This window comes from Onthophagus taurus, chromosome 2 (assembly GCF_036711975.1).
Source record: "Onthophagus taurus isolate NC chromosome 2, IU_Otau_3.0, whole genome shotgun sequence".
NCBI classification, from domain to species: domain Eukaryota; kingdom Metazoa; phylum Arthropoda; class Insecta; order Coleoptera; family Scarabaeidae; genus Onthophagus; species Onthophagus taurus.
Genome location: NC_091967.1, coordinates 8,755,994 through 8,772,387, shown reverse-complemented (window position 1 = coordinate 8,772,387; position 16,394 = coordinate 8,755,994). Strand labels below are relative to the sequence as shown.

At 33.7% G+C, this 16,394-nt stretch overlaps 1 protein-coding gene and 1 long non-coding RNA gene across 14 annotated transcripts in view; one reads left to right on the top strand and one right to left on the bottom strand.

Moving 5' to 3' along the window:
* LOC111427462 (Down syndrome cell adhesion molecule 2) overlaps nt 1–16,394 on the bottom strand; it is a 52,053-nt gene that overhangs the window by 23,097 nt on the left and 12,562 nt on the right. The gene's annotated exons all lie outside the window — the stretch shown is intronic.
* The window catches only part of LOC111427465 (uncharacterized), a 37,545-nt gene continuing 25,570 nt past the window's right edge, over nt 4,420–16,394 (top strand). For 9 of the 12 annotated variants that reach the window (XR_011639659.1, XR_011639660.1, XR_011639667.1 and 6 more), the window contains exons 1-4: nt 4,420–4,508; nt 4,567–4,677; nt 4,753–12,307; nt 15,649–15,861. This is a non-coding gene — a long non-coding RNA (uncharacterized lncRNA). The remainder of the gene's footprint in view (nt 4,509–4,566; nt 4,678–4,752; nt 12,308–15,648; nt 15,862–16,394) is intronic. The other 3 variants (XR_011639662.1, XR_011639665.1, XR_011639668.1) reach the window with 3 other exon arrangements.

The following is a 16,394-nucleotide window of genomic DNA, read 5'->3' as shown; positions in this document are numbered from 1 at the left end:
ACGTTATCTTTTTACATAAAATATGCCACCATGTTCTTTCTTTTGCCCCTTTTTTATTCCCCTTTTTTTTTGACAGAAAGAGAAGCGGACTCGCCCTTCAACCCTTTCTAGCTGAATTATGCACTCTTCTTTTTCTTTTTCTTGATATCGTTTTTTCTCTTTCTAGTTTTGAAAACGAACATTTTAACGGGCGTCGCGACTCAGGTGAGTCTACGGCGACGTCGACGCTGGCTTTCACGACTCGGTCCGTTCATTCATTGCTGACAAACGGACACAAAGGACGTCGTAATTTCTGTTTACGGTTGTGTAGACTGTAGACGGAACGACATCTCCAGGGATTCTAGTTTATTATTTTTCTCCTTCTTTTCCTTGCCTTTCAAGGTAAAAAATATTTCGTTAATTATTAGTTTTATAGGTATCGATGTATTGTCTTAAATATCAATAATATCACATAGAAAAGAAAGATACTAAGATTGAGAGAATTTGGAAATAAGTATGCAATAAATAAGCATCACTATTGTAACTACTGCAATTTCAAATCAAATTAAAAATTCCAATTTATATTATTAGAATCAACAATAATTGGAATTAACACCAGTACTAGCACTACAACTAACACTAAACCTAGAAACATTTGGGCTTAGCCGTGCGTCTCCTAAGACAGCTACTTTCAGTTGTTATTCAGCGTTGTATTTATTGAACTAAAACTTGAACTAGCCGTTTTAAGACACGTGCGGCTAAACAGGAATGTTTCTAGTTCTAGTTTATATTGAGAACTAAACAGAACAAGAAAGTTTTGGGTTTAGCCCAGACGCACGGCTAAACCAGAATGTTTCTAGTTCTAAATCTAGTGTTAGTTCTAGTTTTAATTGTTATTCAGAATTGCTGTGGATTTTTACTGAACGAAAACTAGAACAAACACTAAACCTAGAACTAGAAACATTTCGGCTAAACTAGAAAGTTTCGGATTTAGCCGTGCATCTTCAGACAGGTTTGTCAACAACTCTGACTCTACTTCCTCTACATAAACTCACCAAAACCAATTACATACAACCAAATATATTACTATTTAATAGTAAATCTGGTTGATGAAAATGTAATGACTGGCTTGTGAATTCCTCTCTTTTTTTAATTAATCTCGCTGGGAAAGAGAAAAGTCCCGTAGGAAATGAAAGGAGTCGCAACGTTGGCGCTCATTGTTTCATGCATTTCTGTTGAAGGGGAGTTTTATGGAAAGGGAATAGCAAAAAAAAAGTAGCAGAGGATCAATTCGGTTAAAAGCTTTACGTGCCACTGACGGCTACCGGAAGTGAGTTTTCTAGATTTTAGCATTGAAATCGACATATTTCGTAACATTGACGTAAATTTAATAACAATATTGTAAACGTTGTACAGGTCAACGGCCAGTTTTGAAACACGCTCGTTGCATTTGTGAGAAACCTTTATTTATTCAAGAATTTAGCTGTTACGGGTCTCAGTGGAATCGCTGAGATTGTATCTACAATTGTAGTTTGCTAACTTCGAGAAATCTTTGTCTAAAGTTAATCTCGAGGGTATTAAAACTTTAAGCATTTTTAATAAATTCATTAGTAGTAAGGGGAAAGGTATAAAACATAAAATTGAGGAATAATGTTTCAATTGAATGTCACGAACCAAACTGTTGCTTTTTAAGATTTATGCGATAAGTTTGAACAGGGTGGGGTAATAACTTCCTTCTAGTCACGAAAACAAATTTACTACTAGCTAAAATTCCTTTTTATTTCGGGGATGTCGGTTCGAGTGGCCTGATTAAATGTTGTAGTCTCGGGTTTTCGCCCACTGGACGTTTGTCTTAAACACGTCGAGTTAACCATTAAAACACCCTAATAAATTAAGGTTGTAAATCTCCCTCTTTTATTTACTCTTTACAGATTATTTATTGCACAAGGAGATATAAATTTATGTTCCAAACTAAAATAAATGCCGATATTATGGAAATTATTATTATAATTTTGATTTGTAATTCCCACGTTATTATTGCATGAATTAAATTTACAATTATTGTGAAGTTAATTTATTTTTATTTAAGTAATTCTTTTTCGAAGTGTATCAAGTTTGATTGGTTAAATATATTTCTTTATCTAAGTACAACCCCATAATCAATCAATTACACCACATAACTAAAAAACATAACATATACATAGCCACTAAAAACAACACTAAAATTTCCAATATCCTCGTCAATAATAAACACAAATTTCATTTTCACTTACTCAATGGAGTTTATAAAATTTCCTGTAGTGAGTGTAACAAAATTTATATAGGTCAAACAGGGAGAAATTTATTAACACGCTTCAAAGAACATAATAAAGATAAAAATTCCGCGATTTTCAAACATATTAATGAAACTAATCATAAAATAAATCTTAACAATACAGAACTCATTCATCACCAACCTAAATCTTTGAAGTTGGACTTACTGGAAGAATATGAGATCTATAAACATTCCAAGGATAACACCAATGTTCTATTAAATGAATTATTAGATAACAAATACACCCGCCTATACCATAAATTTTAACTGATTACTTCAAAGAATTTTTCATCATTCTGTATTCCGTACGTGTACCGACATAAAACGTTTTTAAACCACACCCCATTGTTTGTTTGTATTCCAAGATTGACTAGATTGTTGAAAGGGTTTTTTGTTTATAATTTTTTGAAAATTATTTATGATAATTTTTTATCTGTTGAAAAGTAGAAAGATATCTTGATATATTTTTAAACCCCACCTACTACCTAATAATTTTTCCATTTATTGTATATTAATCCAAGTAAGTTCACTTTTTCAAAGTCCGATTTCTCCTACCGTATTAACACGTTCCGTTTAACATTTGTTAATTGTTTCTTGTTTCTTTTAAATTTAGGTACTGAAGATGAAACATTAGTTTCGAAACATGTATACTTGATAAAATTAAACATTTTATTATTATTTCTCAAAAAAGTTTTTTACTTTTCCTACGTTTTTATTTATTACTAGAGAAATATGGAGAATTTCATCCCATTTGATTGGTTATCTAACTGCCAAGGGGTTAAATTTGTATTCATTATACGTCATACATTATTCCAATAATTATTATTAATGAATATATTTTTAATGTGGAAATGATAAATTACCTCAACCAAATAATCCTACTTCGAAAATTGTCGATGACGTTAAAATTAATTAAAACACGCGTGTACACGCAATTTGGAGGCGATTGTGCGCAATCAGTGTTTGTATTTTGTATAGATCCGGGTGGATAATCGCGCGAATATAACCTCCTGGTACATATAAAACAATAATTGAGGATTGTTTACTGTGATATACTTCACTATCCCAGTATTTCGTTACTCACTTCATAAAATTTATTATTAATATCCAAATTAATTTAAATTTATTAAAAATTTTCAATTGTGATTTAAATGGCTATCATCCGGTTTTAAAACCAAACATTTCAAATTTTATTTAACCCAGTCATAGTTTTCATAGATCTTCTTTAATTCATATCTTACTTCATCTTTATGATCTTAATAATGACTTGTCTTGTAGTTTGGTCTTTGCAATCTTATTATTATTTATTGTTTTCGCTGCCTCTTTGGCCAACTTGTCCACCTTTTCATCCTAGCCTTTGCAGTCTTACTCAACTTAATACAAAGAGATAAAACAATTGTTTTTTCAGGTTATTACTTCAAAAGTTGTGAAACCTGAAGATGTGGAAAATAAATGTATTAATAATTATTATATTTTCCTCTTTGGTCCGTACCTGCTATATATTTTTTTGAGATGTTTATATTTCCATATTTCACATTTGACCCAATTGAAGCAACATTCTTCATGTCGGTTATTATTATATGAGGTTGTATTGTTACCATAATTGTTTATATTCCTACTTTCCTCAGATTTATCTCATTGTCAGATCCAGAACTTTCACGTTTCACTGCTGTCACATTTCAAACTTGAGCAAGTTCGAACATGTCATGAACTACAAGATGGAGGAAAATGAAGCTGGCGCAATGCTACCAACTCATTTTCTTTTGTACAATAAAACATAACTATTGTATTTCTGAGTATAAAAACTACAACATCGATAACTTAATCAGTAATAAAAATGTACCAAATCCATGTATGTCGTACCAATTATTAGAAAATGTATCACATTTGTACCACCACTTGCAATCCTGTTTCAAACCATAACCACTACTCAAAGACTCATCTGATTTAAAGATATCTTCAATTTCTTTTCTTGGATTACTTGAAAAGCAATATTCGTTATTATATGGTCCTGCAACTAACTTTTGAGCTATTTGGTTTATAAACTTATTTAGAAATAATTGTCAATTACCGTTGCAAAAAGATTGCTTCGCTTTGGTAGTGCCATCTTTTGAAATATAAGAAAAACACTAAGGTTTGTAACTAAACTACTTAACAACTCTTATTTTAAAAGAAAAAAAACAATAATGTAAATGTAATGATGTAAATTCATCTTGTAAGTAATGTTATATTACGTTTTGTAAATTGTAACTTAGCTAGCTTATTTTCTGTAGGTTACTTTGATATGTTTCTGGATTCTGGTATCAAGATCGGAGTACTAGTGAATTCGAATGGCTCAACAAATTCTCATTCAAGATTCATGGAATACTTTATCCAATTCAATTGTAGGTTAAATTAACTGACGAAAGAATTGATATAAACCTGAAGATTCCTCTTTTAATTCCGATTATTGGTTTTAGGTTATGTTTGGTATTTCTGTTCCTATTTTACAATATCAAATAAATTTATGGTTTCATGACAGAAGCTATTTAGAGCCTATTTCATTCATATTATAAATTGAAGTGATATCAAAGCCACTCACTGATAGAGATTAAAATTAATAGGATCAATGAAGTTATTTATGAAAGTTATATGAAGCTGAGCATTCCTGAGCCGAACTGTGGTCTACAGTAAATAAGTAAAATTGTATGAATCAAACATTAAATTACAACTTAAATTGGTAAGTGGTGGTAAACTTCTTGGTCTTCAATCTTCAATAATATTGAATTACAGTCAAATTTTGATATAATGGATTAATACACAGAAGGGTTGTCTGTTATAGCCAAAAGTCCATTAGGTATATGAATAATTTTATTGCACCCACACTGTTGTATTTAGTCTATGTAGCTTTATATTTAACCCAAAGATGGTAGAATCTAAGAGGACTGCTATATCCCAGAAACATTTGGCATAGAAAATATTTTATCCCTTACATCTAAAGTCCATTCTAACGAGATTCGTTCGTTATATTGAGGTTTTACTGTACTTGAAATATCGAATTTATTTTATAATTTACCTATTTATTTTTGAAAATTGATCGTTTCATAATAAAACGTTTCAACTATTACATTACAGCATAATCAATTTACATCAACATGTTGATCTAATTACAATTACACAATGTCGAAACTTGTAGCGTGTTAATAGCGTATTACAACACTACCAGTTACCTATTATGTTGTGGCAATTACATTTTACATTCTCTGTGTATGCAATTTTTTGGAATTTTGAAATAACATTTATTTGTGTAACAAACAAATCGCGGGATATCCAACTAAACGTTAAAATAAATATGTATTTTAAAAATGTATATAGAAAAATTGTGTGAGCGAATACAAACTTTTTTTTAAATTTTATTATTTAACCGGGATAGAACTTTTGTACGCTCAAGTTATAATTTATTCCGTATTCGGTGCGAGGTAAATCGAGCTCTGAACTTGTTTGTTTTCAATTCGCGCCGAAGAGTTTTATTTTTTGAGCGAACATATTTACCTGCACGTGCATGCGCGTCACAGTCCGCGATATGAATATTGATTTAAATAAAATATTGACAACTGACGCACCCTTTTATACATATTTTTTTAACTCGAACCGAAATTCCTATTAAATTAACTAAATTAATCAAAGTTCTTAAATTTAAAGTAAAAAAAAATCAATGAACTTATTTTATTTTCTTACAAGTTCTTTTTTTATAATTAAAAAGAAATAGATTTCTGAGAATCTCTCATTTTTTTTTAATTATAAATGCTGGAAAAGGGCGAACCTCTTCGCCCCGGCTTCTCTTGATGACATAGCCCAGATTAAAATTTTTAATCAATGCTTCGCTGTTACCTGCAACGTTCCAACTCTTCGTCGTTGGTTTAACGAACCGCGTAGAGTCTCTTTACTAGATTCGACATCAATGACATATGGAAAACCTTCATAGTTAAGCTTTAAGGTTCAAAAAATTTCGAGCGCACGAACTCTCTGAGTGGAATTAGTTACTAATTCTACCCTGGGGAACTCATGGGTGTTAATATTCTTGTTTAACGTTTTTGCCTACAAAAAGGGGTCATAATTTTCTTATCACATTTATTAACCAGCAAAGTTTTCAATCACATTTCTCACTATACATCGATTGAAACTGGTCAATTGTTGAAGTTACAGGACGGTTTAAAAGAGGGTTCATTGTTCGCAATGTCGAGATCGAACCGTCGAGGCTATTGTTCTTGAGTGCCAATCGCTAGAAAATTGGAATGCGGCGATTCGTCGAAGCGTTCGTTCGCCGATTCTTTGTGACTCGCGTTCAACAACGCCAGCGCCGCAGAGAACATCTGCTTCGGAGTCTGGAAACAAGTGGGTTCAGTGATTTACTCGAGCGGATCTCCCTTCACGTATGCTGGAAAACCATGTTTTCGCTGACACAGGAGGATGAAGAGAAAAAGGAAACCATTGTTATCTCTTATCTAAATTCCAGTTCGAATCGACGGAGGAATTTGCATCCATTCGGAGTTGGGTCGGTTAGAATTTGAGGGTGAAAAGCACCTATTTGGACGAAAAAAGATGCAAACTTGCAGATATACTTCTTTTGGTTGGTGGTCATAAGAATGAAGAAGATTACGATATCTATACGGTATTGATCTTACTTGACAAAAGGAATTTATTTCTGTTTGCGCTTGGAACCGTGTTTTAGAAACTCTTAAATTGCGTAAAAGTACTTAAGATAGCGAAGCAACAATCGTTTTATTAACTAATTATGCAACGGTTTAAGAAGTTATCTAACAGCTCTCGGGTTTCGAGTCAAAATATTGACAGAAAAATCGGACAACGGAAGAATTAAGAGAGGCTTTCTACGAAATTTAGGAAAGAGCAAAATGAGAAAAAGAAGACAAATAGACTTTGACTTACTCATACATTCTAAATTTAATTATGCTGATTTAATCTGTGATTGGTTGTGAATTCTAGCAAACTATAAAGGCTACAGAAATTTGTAAATAGGTTTCAATATTTATGGTGTTTGAGCTCGTCATCCGGTTTTACATAAACTAATTGAAGCTAATTTAATCAACAAAATAACATATCACACATTTCATAGTCCCAATTAACAATAGAGATAGATGCCCTTTAGATACCCATATGCAGTGATTTGTATTCCGAGATAATCTAATTGGAGAACCCGCTCAATGATCTGGTTTTGCACTACAACTTTTTTTATGTTTTTCGTTTTATTAGTTTACCACTTCACATAATCTCCCGTCATTTTTTTCATTAAATTCTTTATTACATCAAATTTTGAATATTGTAAAAGACATACGATCGTTGTTATTTAATACAGGATTAGAAATTTTATCCCAACTTAACCCTACACTTGACCCTTTCATTATTTTGTTCAAAAGGGTTCATTACACAAGTAAGGTTTCTTATAAAGCATGATAATATAAACCGATTAATTAAATGGAGAAACTAATAAATCATAATTTTATGTTATAAATATTTTTAAGGATATCTTAATAGTTTAAACGACACCGTCTTTGTATGACTTTATAAAAGTTATTAACACCGAGGGAGTAACTCGAAGTATACCAAAGACCGTTTCTGGCTTTTACTATCCCCAAACCATTAAAACCCCCACTGGGTTGAAGTTGGAAAATGGGGAGGATGAGGGAAAAAGGAAGAGGAAAGGCAGAAGGAATAGTCAGTCTAATTAGAGTAAATTACCGGAAATGTGAGCGTCGTCGTCGACGCCGTCTGTAAATTTACCTTCCAGGAAAATATTACAGATTACAGGTGTTCCAGGATGTTAACCGTGAACATAGAAATGCGAAGACAAAAATAACAATTTTAAGAAAAACTAATGAGTGTGAGACGATGTAACATTAGTATGAGTGGGTTGAATTTTAGGAGAAGATCTTACTTTAACAAATTTAATTTTAAAGCAAGAGTGAGAATCCGTGTTTAAATTCCCTTGTGTTTGTAATTTATTGTTGTTGGTATAACACTTATATTAAAGTTTCTTGATGTTAAGAATTTAACCAAAATTATAGTGAAATAGATGAATTGAAACAAAAAATTTTAATTATTAAATAACTGAAAATAATTCAAAATTTCCACCCCACATTTTGTGTAGTTGAACTGCACCCACGTCGCGTCGTTTCAAGTAGAGCTTGGGGTTCGTGCAATATTAGGAACGCCGTGCCTTACTTATCGCTATATAAATCACCCTTTATTGCCTCCCTCGGACTGTTTTATTCACAGTCCTTTTCAGGAGGACTACTGCTGGATGAATATTTCTACACAATTTTGAAATATAAAAAAAACCAACAAAATTGTTTTCAAAAACTTTTACCTTCAAAATTAGCTCATTAAAATAAAAGTGATCTTGTAGTTAATTTAAAAAAGTAAGTTTCTTTTTTGTGTTTAAATTATGGGGACGCGTTATTTGAGGGAGGCCTTAACAAATAGATATCGATTATCGCGCACAGCCTCCGAGCCAGGTCCGAAATGAAAAAGTAGGTCGTGCAGGACCGTAACGCCTAATTCAACGGACGTTACGCCCTTCCGGCCAGATGTCGCTCTCCTTTAATTAGCGCAGTCGTGGGGGTTGGTGGGGTGGTTGGCGTCCATCGAATATAAACGATCGAATCGGAAACCTTCCCCCCTTCCGAGCCCAACCCTTTTCGCGTACATCGTAAATATCATTGATTCATTACGGCCCTTTAAACATACAAAATATACATTTAAAGTTAAAATAATTCAAATTTAAACTTTTACAAACAATTTAAAATTGATTTGAATCGATATTCATAGGATGTTCATCAAACAATCGTAGTCAGCGCGAAAGGATGACAAAAAAAGGCGTAGCGAAAAGCTGAAGAGGAAGGGGGGATAATGACGCACACGTCAGCATTTTCAACAAACGTACGGACATTTACGGGGGCGGGTGAGGAGGAATTTTCGTTCGGAACCATACTCGCCCCTCGGATGGATTCGGACGCGTTCAACTGAAAAATCCCATAGAACGTGACGTACATAAAACGAACGCGGGAGGCTAACAGAAATGAATAGCCTCCGTCCGGAGATTTCTGCACATGACACAGCCCGCTTTAGGTTTAAAAACCTTCACGTACCGTTCGTAACTAACTATCCGGGAGAATTTAACCCTTCGAAGAAGGACAATATTATTAAAGTTATTATAGTTATGATATATAAAGTTATATAAGCTTTTTGTTAAATTGTTGCACATCTATTTTTAAAACGCCACACCCTTAAAACTGCTAAATACGTGGTCAGTCATTGCGAAATATTAACAAAACACATTTTTGGTATTTTCTCAAGTTATCTTCATATTATATCATATGTAAGTCATAGAAATAACAAATCTCAGGTTATATATGCGAAAGTTTCATTATGTTGAGTTCTATTGTCAGAAAATAAAAATAATTTTTTGCCAAGGTTACACAACTAGATAGATACGGATTCTATATTGTCTTCTCTCTTCATTCTCGGTTTTGGCTATACAGTTAAATTTTTTTACTCAAAGTCATTAGGTCAATCAAAATACACTAATGACCATAAACAATACTGAAAATGATTCTTGGCAATTTGCCTCAATTGAATAGCCGCTACTAAGCCATGCTGCAATACTGCAATATTGCATGTGCCAGCTTTACCAATAACACTAGTTTACAAGAAAAATCTCGAAGACTGTGATATTTTTTTTATAACGTAGAATGTTGTGGTGATTCTGAAACTTTCTTCAGTTTTTCTCCATCACGTCCAGTTTTCGAAATATACCCAAAAATGTGGAATATCGTAAATTAAAAAACATAGTACGGTTCATGTTCAGTATAGTTTTTATTTTGCATAGTGTGCTTCTGTAGCTATATGGACATGAAAGTAGAGATCCAGACGAACATTTTGAGGTATTGATGGCAGCAATCGAACTGAAGACAGTTTCAGAATCAGCACAACATTCTATGTTATAAAAAAAATATCGCAGTCTTCGAGGAAAAAATTGATTAAAATTTGTAAACTAGTGTAATTTGCGTGTGGATTATACTAGCCATAGATTTGTCACAAATCATATCCACATCCAAATACTAGGCATTCTACACACTATACTAACATTCCAGCAGGAGTCTATGTGTCATCAAGGGAATAATTTCGGATTTTATCTCATAATCTTGTTAATTTTCTTTCAAATTATAGATAACTTTCAGGACAAGGCAAATTCAACTAGGGCATCTGCGTATTTTTCCAGGGATATGCCTTCTGATATTGATATTCATAAGATGTCATCTTGGAGAATTAGAGATATCTTTCAGAACTTAACAAGTTATTCAATATGGAAAAATCCTGTTTCCATGACAACAGGATCTCATTCCAACGTACTGTATTAAAAGCGTTTTTGATATCAAGTGATAACAAGAGCAAAGAAAGACCTGAAATATGGATTAACACTCTGCGCATCTTGGAATGCGGTAACAATATCAACCTTAGATAAGTAAGGTTGAATTGATTTTTGACAGTGTCCATCATGCACAATGGACACTGTTACAATCTTTTCCTTTCCATGAAATTTCTGTTTCTTCCATGCTGGACTTCATGCTTCCAATGTTTTGAGATGGAAGCATGGAAGATGTTCTTTCCATTTCCTATTTGATTGTCATTGTCATCAATTTCTCTCAGACCGGAGGATCGATATGGCAGCGGTATCAGGATGTCAATAAACCAGCCTAATATCTCTACATACATTACATAGTTACAACATACTCGGCAGATTGATGTATCAGTCCTTCATAGTAGCAGTTTTTAGCAATCTATAAGCAACATGCTCGTTTATGTAAACTGTGTTTTTCGTGAATTTTAGGCGATGTCTTCGATAATTCTTATTTTTAGTTACATCAATTTCATTGATAGTATTTAGATAGTTGAGATCAAGGAAATCCATCAGCAATTTTGTTAAAAAAATATTTTTTTTTTGTTTCGATTAAGAATTGTTTAGAATGAAGAGGGATTTTGTTGTGGAAGTAGAAGAGAAAGTAAATCACCGCCCCCTCTTTTAAAAGATCCATTCCGTTTCTACACTAATCACCCCGGAAGCTTTTACCTAAAGACACGCCCTTAAAATTCAACACCACGGGGAGGAGAAACTTTTTTGTTTTCCCCCTTATATATGTTTTTTTTTTGTTAAACAAACAATATTTCAAGAACAAAAAATTGATGGTATAAAATATTATTTATTTTATATGTATTAACCATAAATTAATTAAAATCCCACCATGTAACTGTCAGCATATTTTCTGCTTTGAAATATACATTTTTCGAAACATTCTCTAATTGATGGATTGTTCAAAAAGTTCTATTTTCGGATTAATTAGAAAATCCTTTTTGAATTTAAAATACATTCTAAATCCACTTCTTTGTTGATTTATAAATGTAAGTAGTTTTGGTGGATGCGCCGGCGAACAAACAAAAATTAGATATAAATCGAAACTATTTCATGAAATTTAATATCTACACAGAAATCTCAGTTCTAGGCGTTAGAACGCCTCACTCAATAAGCATTCTAACGCGAATCTCCCTCCTCCTTCCGTCACAACGAGTTAATTAACTCCCTCGACATTAATAAAGCACGAGTTACGTAACGTAATCAAAGGAGGAGAAGGAGGTGTTAGATAAAGAGAGAAAGAGAAAGTAATTTCAAACGTCGAAGAGTTGGTTGTTCTCAACAGGTGAGAACTAGTTTTCAGTTTTTACTAAAACCCAATTGCAGTAAATATTTTATTATTATATTTAACATTATTTTATTTTTAGTATCAATCGCTACATATCCTCGGAAAATAATTTTTGTCGAGATCGGATTTAACATCGGATTCTTCGGTAATTACCAAGTCGTCCGGGATTAACGTTCAGCAGAACGAGCTTTCATAAATATTCATTGGTTATTTGTTTGGAGGGTTACCAGACGGAATTTATCTCGTCGAGGGGTTGAAGGTACCTTTATCCTATACAAAATTTTACAACAAAAAAATCAAATTATCTTTGTTACAACGAAAATCTTGCCATTTTGCGCAATCTTTATTACTGCATGTGAAGAGAATTCCGGTTATATTACAACCACCACTCCAATGTCATTTTAATCAAATATTAGATCCTCGAAGGGAGGTTCGTGAATAAATTATAAAGCGCGGGCGTCAGTTGGAATGAGATCGCCTTCACCTTATTACGTACCACTAGCACCATCAGCGAGCAAGCGTGTAATAGAATTAACTTCGTACGTTTCACGTTACGAAGGAGACAATCCTCAGCAACAAGTTTAACCACTTTAAAACTTTTAAAAGGAGTCTAAATTTCCAATTGATGTTTTTTTGTATGCTTTTCTACACGACAATCTAATAGGGGCAAATACAAATTACCCCAACATAGCCTCAAAGAACCTTTTTGTTGTTACATAAATTGAAATAAATTTAAAATTTTAATAACTATAAATACATTGAAAATCCATTGAGGGGGATTATTGGATTAGTCGCAAATATCGCGAACAATTTAAACGGTAGCATTAATTCTCAATTTATAACCCGAAGGTATTCCGGTGTTGGTTGTGGTGGTGGTATTTGACCGGATACTTGCCCATTCGGATACGGATTCGAATTCGAATACCACGAACGGACATCAACCGACAACGACGAAGATAGACTAAAAGGAGGTCAAAGGTAAATGGGTTGGGCTGAAAAGCACCGGTAGCAGCAACGCAGGGTGGTAGGCTCATAATTTATGGTACCCGATTGAATCCGAGTTCTGGTGTCGCAGTATCACCCGGAACCGCCTCGAGTACTACTACATTCTAAACCCCCTCTCTATTTTCCCGAAAGCTACTAAGCCGGTGTAAATCTACATTCTACCTAGTTATCAGGAGATTTATAGAAAGACTGGTGGAAATAAATTTTTCCTTCGAATAAAGTCCCGTATAATAGCTTCAGTACTTCGAGGCGGTACTAAAATAGTTTAGTAATAATGTGAAATGGAAAATTGATTGCCTTTATCTGTTGATGGTCATGTTAGAAAGCTTTTATTACAACTTTCTCGTAATCCTCACCGCTAATCATTGTTTATAGAGAGGAAAAGAGAAAGAGATTTTCGAAATTAAAACGGATGGTTCCATGGGGATTTGCTCGGAAAATTCAAACGCATTTTTACCACTTACGGGAACTAAGGGTTTCAAATGAACCAACAGATATGTTACGCCGTGATCCCTAGCGGGCATTTGTAGCTGTTACCGGTGAGAAATGCTTCTAGACGAAAGCTCCGACGACGACAAATAATAATTTTACCGCGACGAGACGAGAAAAGTGGAGAGGCGTCTCTAGGTAGGTAACCAATAAGAGTCCGTTCGTACAATGGGGCCAATTTTGTCAGAGCACGGTGTGGAATCGTTCCCCACCCCATCCTTTTTAACCGATTCGGGGAATCACCTCCAAGCGCTTTGTTAGAAATAATTTCTCTCTTCTTCAGCTACAAGAAAAATGTGATGAAAAATGTTTTCCACCCGCTGGGTTACCTTCCAAGACATAACGAGAAAATACTTGCTTGAGAATTTTTAGTTTTATATATTGTACAAAATTTATTTCAATTAATTTGGACATTGAATACGATAGGATTTAATTAAAATTAGATGTAATGATATTTTTAACTATGATACACGAAATCAAGGTAGTGACGATAATCAACCGAGATCAAAAATTCTTTGTCTTTGCAACAATATACTATAGTTCATGCGATACTGAGTTTTGTGACTAAAGGATGCTATGTTGCATGGAAAATTTCGTTGGGTTGGGATACCAGATGGATAAAGATTATCTACCAATATATAAAGATTTCACCAAGATACATAACTATGTCTATTCTGCTGTTCTTATAATGTATACAATGACTTAGTAAACTCAATTAGTACACATAATCCTGATAATTCAAAAAACTCAGTTTGCAAAGTGAGCACAAGTGAGCTAATGACTAAGATATATACAGGAAGTTTAATAGTCAGGAGGAAATTCGTTTGCATGACTCTTTTTGACGCATTATGACACTTTTCAAAACTTTTTCATCACTATGATTTATCGAGTTTTTGAAGGTTTAGTTATTTCAGAAGTTATCATCATTATCAAGATAACCAACGATGACTTGTGCCAATTAGATATAGTACGTACAACCAATTGAAAGCTATTTGGAGCAGTAGTGAATCACTTGAAAAAATTAACAGACTTATTAAATTACTGGAAGCTGGTGTTTGACGTTTTAGGGAAAAATTAAGAGTCTTCAATTAACTGCAACTAAATTTATGTTTTCATGTAACATAAGAGTCGTGCAAAATATATCACAATACTTGAAAAGAAAACAGCAGATGTGAGGAAAGATGGTGTTAACGAACCTCTATAAATTTCAACCCCTCTGCTTTAGCAAAGTTTTCTTTCTGCCAAAATGCTTCCAAACGAATCTACTAACAAAATAAAAACTCCCCGTTGAGAAGAGAGAATATCACGTATGTGATAGGTTCTGAACCCAATAGATAATCTACCTTCCGTCAATTCAGCTCTATCCAGCTAATGTCTGGATGGACAGGATGCGTAGTAATACATAAAGCCAACAGCTAATGGATCAATAGATACATGTACACAATTGATATTTAGACTCCATTTCATAAAGGTTTCATAAATAGTATTAAAAATAAAAAAATTCATCTATTACTCCTATTTCTTAACTTCAATTAATTTGATTTTTTGTTTTGAAACTTGTTCGGAACGAATTGGAGACCACAATTTTCCTGTCCGGTTTTTCGTCGACCGCAGCAATTGGCCGAGAACATGGTCGGAGTCTTATTAGTAACTTTTTGCGAGCTCGGCGTTTTGCCCGATGTATTATTAATTCGGGGAGGTGGTTTTCCCTCGGCCACAGCGCACCACTGCCTGAATTACAATGGCGCTCGTTGCCAAAACCACCGCTAAATTGCCTGTCGGGCGTTAAACGTTTACGAACCGGTGTGTACGTCGAACATATTCAACTAAAATTATTGATTAAAATTCGTTTCTTCAATCAATTTTTATTTTAGCTTGTATTTATTTAATTAAATCCTTTCATTATCAAAATGATATCAAGTTATGTCATAATATACAAAGCTTAAAACGTTACATCGTGAGATCCCTCGAGGCAAATTAATTAACTAATGGTGGAAATTAGTAAGTAGGTACTCTACTACTAAGTAGGTAATCACTCTCAAAATAACTTACATAATGATAGATTATCAACATATTTATTTTATAATTAGAGATTACTTTTTTTAGTATGAAAAGATGGATTTTCGATAACCGTCGTTCCTCCAATAACTCAACAAGTGAATTGGAAGATTAATCAAACGAGCGCAAAGGGGATGAGGGCTTGGAGAGGGCACGTTTTGGCGAGAGAGGCGCGACTGAAATATATGGACGCAATGAAACCCAAGCGAAGTTAATGTACGACCGACAACAATGTTAGCATCTCACACATTTAAGCACACGGTATGCACCACACACGACTAGAACGATTTAAATACCGATACTGCATTTTAACATAATTATGGTTAAAAATCACATTTAAAGTTAAAAATATGGAAAATTAAACGTTGAAACGAAAATGTTCTATCGGTTGGAAACTGGGTTAAACATCGTCGTAGCATATTCAGGACCAGAAGCAGCATTTACTGACTAAACCGCGACGACTTAACAGCTTCAACTTCTTAACGACCGAAACGACTCAACGGCGGTAGCAAGGTTCGAGTCGGTGAACAATAAGGCACCAAATTGCGTACTACCCCGAGAGTCGTACAATACTGGATGGCGAAGGAAATCGTTCCTTGTTATGGCAGCGCAATTAACCGTAGGATTTAGTATACATTAGTAGTTAAAGGACATGATGGAGGAAGGGTCTTTCTAGAACCCACTATAATTTCCTCTAATTATATATAAATTTATATGTTAGGTATATTTCGTAGTCGTAGAAAAAAGAACTAAAATAACCATAAAAAACTACGAATGTTACACTATGTATTAAC